The sequence below is a fragment of the Bison bison genome, unplaced genomic scaffold (genome assembly GCF_000754665.1).
Source record: "Bison bison bison isolate TAMUID 2011002044 unplaced genomic scaffold, Bison_UMD1.0 scf7180017864375, whole genome shotgun sequence".
NCBI classification, from domain to species: Eukaryota; Metazoa; Chordata; class Mammalia; order Artiodactyla; family Bovidae; genus Bison; species Bison bison.
In genome coordinates, this window is record NW_011494947.1 from 5,012,055 (window position 1) to 5,015,381 (window position 3,327).

The following is a 3,327-nucleotide window of genomic DNA, read 5'->3' on the forward strand; positions in this document are numbered from 1 at the left end:
ACGATATCAGTGCATGATCAGCCACGTGATCACTGACGGCGCAGTCACGTGATCAGCGTCTCTCAGACACGTGATCACCGTATGATAAACACGTGATCAGTGAACGACCAGCCACGTGATCCCTCTGCTTATCTCTCCTCCTCGGGGCAGAAAGGGAGGGGACCAGCCTCCCAGGAACACAGGAGTACAGTGGGGCCGGGAGCCCGCAGGGTCCCACTCTGTGCTCACTGACGTGCGCTCTCTTAGCCGGGTGCCCAACTCCTGCCTCGGAATTAACCTGGGAGCTTTTCAAAAAGTCCAGTCCAGGGTCTGCAGCAGTGGTTCTCAACCCGGGATGTCTTTGCCTTCAGACAGTTGACAGTATCTGGGGACATATTTGGTTGTCACAGCTGGACTTGTGCTCGTGGTAGGATGCTGCTAAATGTCCTGTGATGCACAGGACACCCCCCAAAAAAACCCCGGAATGGTTTCAAACATCTGCAGTGCTGAAGTGGAGAAATCCTGCCGTGACAGAGTCTAGTTCTGGCGGGGCCCGGGAATCTTGGTTTGTGACAAACCAAAGGTTTTTCAGTGTTGATTCGAGTCTAAGAAGCTCTGTCCTCCCATGCCCCAGCACCCCCACTCCTAGACCGTGACCGTGGTGGAGCTGCTCGGCTCTCTGCTGGGCACAAGACAGACAAATGCTTGCAGCCAGCCTGGGAAGGTGAGGGACTGAGGCTGGGTCAGGCTGGAGCCCTTCTATGGCCCCACCCCGACCCCCACTGAGACCCTCTCAACTTTCCTGTGGTCTGTGCTGTGCCTTCACCCCAGATGGCCCCGCTTTGGTCCCTATCTGCAAGGACCCTGTAGATGCGACAGCCTGTGGGCTGTAGCCAGCCTGAGGCCAGGAGGTAGCCCCCATGGCACTGACCCCTTGTCAGCTGCTTGATGGAGACTGGGGGCAGTGCTAAGGCTCTGCTGCTGCTACTGCTAAGTCACTTCAGTCGTGTCTGACTCTGTGCGACCCCATAGACGGCAGCCCATCAGGCTCCACCATCCCTGGGATTCTCCAGGCAAGAAAACTGGAGTGGGTTGCCATTTCCTTCTCCAATGCATGAAAGTGAAAAGTGAAAGTGAAGTCGCTCAGTCGTGTCCGACTCTTAGCGACCCCATCGATTGCAGCCTAACAGGCTCCTCCGTCCATGGGATTTTCCAAGCAAGAGTACTGCAGTGGGGTGCCATTGCCTTCTCTGGTTAGTTGCCTAGTCGCGTCCAACTCTTTGCAATCCCATAGATGCTAGGCTCCTCCATCCATGGGATTTTTCCAGGCAAGAGTACTGGAGTGAATTGCCATTGCTAAGGCTCTGGGATCTTACATTTTCTGGGCAGTGAGGCTGGTCTGGGCCAGGAGCTAGGGATGTGCCAGTGAGCCACCCTTGGGGAACCACGGAACCCCAACTCTGGGGGTAGGGGGCTCTCGCTGGGAGCCCCATATTTCTCCATCTGAAAGGCTGAGAATGGTGGCTCGCTTCCTGGCCTTTCAGTTGCTGGGAGCCTGGGAAGAAACATTTGCTCCACCCAGGTGTCCACTTTCCTTCCTGCTTTTGAGGGGCAACAGCATGGGGAAGAAGTGAAGGGGTGGCCTTGGGTCAGCCTCTGACCCTGTTCTGTCCCGCCTTGGTTGGGCTTGTTCTGCCCCTCCCTGGATCTCAGTTTCTTCATCTGTGAAATGGGGCCAACACTGGCACATGCCTCCTAGGATTGTGGTCGAAGACCATGCCCGTGTATACAAAACATGTGTCCTGTGGAACAGGCTCAGTGAGAGGGCTGGGTTTTACTGCTGGTTAAAGATGAGCCTGGAGGCAGGAGGACATTCTCGAACAAGAGTCCTGCTCTGTGCAGCTCTTGTTGTGAGCTCCGGGGAGGCAGTGCTGGCCGAGAGATGCCCTGTGCCCCCATCTGTGTGGGGCTGCAAAGGTGGTCGGCTGCCTTTCTCTTGGTCCCTGATACACGGTGGGACGGATGCTAGGATGACATAGTCACCACACCCCCGCACCCCAGATTGGCAGAACTCTTTGTATCCCCCTTGGGCTGAGCAGAGGAGAAGGGAGCTGGACACAGCCCAGTGGGTCACCAGACAGCCCCACATGGTGGGTGGGATCACCCTTTCATAGATGCAGTCCCGGCTCCCAGTGACGGGCCTCCGGGTCACTCATGCACCTCGCCCTCACCTGCCTGGTCCCGCCCCCCCGGCCTCCTTCCTTCCAGGTGGTCCTGGGCTCTTCCCACCGCCTGGCCCGTCTCCCTGTGTCTTCGTCCAGCCAGCCCCAGCATTGAAGTCCCAGGTGTGGGGTCACTGCCCCCGACCCAGTCAGGCCCCTGATCTCTGCAGCTCGTTTGCAGCCCTTTCCCTCCCTAGGATGCTGGCAACAGTTGTCAAGTCACTTTTTGTGTAATTGGGCTTTCCTTGTGGCTCAACTGGTAAAGAATCTGTCTGCAGTGCAGGAGACCTGGGTTGGTTGGGAAGATCCCTGGAGAAGGGAAAGGCTGCCCACTCCAGTGTTCTGGCCTGGAGAAGTCCATGGACTCTATAGTCCGTGGGGTCGCAAAGAGTCGGACACGACTGACTTGCACTTGACTTTTGTGTAAGTGTGTCTCCCCACTGAGCTGGGGGCTCCTGAGGGTGTCTGCTCTGGTTGTGTACCGCCTGCCCGCGTGGGCCTGGCACCGAGCTGGCGCCCACAGGGAGGCTTTGTGGATGCGTAAGAGAGGCCCTGGTCAGGATCTGGGGCCAGGGGAGCTCTGAGGGAGACACCAGCCTGGTAGGGTGCTCTGCTCTATTTCAGGACAGCCCAGAAATAGCTGAATTCTGTCACTGCGAGGGCCACCGGCAGGCTGCGGTGGGTGGAGAGGCCTCGCCCTGCCTCTCTGGGGTTTGGACGTCTAATTGTATATCTTAAAGCTAAAAACGAAACTCCCCTGCAAACCCAGTCTCTGTAATTACCTGTCCCTGGCAGCGTGGACTCAAACCCTGAAACCCCAGGCGAGGGAGGTTCGGGGCCATCTTTGTGTCTTACAAGGGGCTGCCCAGTCCTGCCAGGAGGACGAGTGTTGGCCCAGGCCTTGAATCAGGTAGGTGGGCATCAAATCCTTTAGGCTTTTGACCAGCCCTTCTAACCTCACAGGGCTTCCCTGGTGGCTCAGCACGGTAAGGTATCTGCCTGCAATGTAGGAGACCCACGTTCAATCCGTGGGTTGGGAAGATCCCCTGGAGAAGGGAATGGCTACCCACTCCAGTATTCTTGCCTGGGAAATCCCATGGACAGAGGAACCTGGCGGGCTGTAGTC

General features: G+C 57.3%; 1 protein-coding gene across 1 annotated transcript in view; it reads left to right on the forward strand.

Annotated features, from left to right (window-relative positions):
- Nucleotides 1-3,327, forward strand: part of FAM102A (family with sequence similarity 102, member A) — a 37,392-nt gene that overhangs the window by 13,800 nt on the left and 20,265 nt on the right. The gene's annotated exons all lie outside the window — the stretch shown is intronic.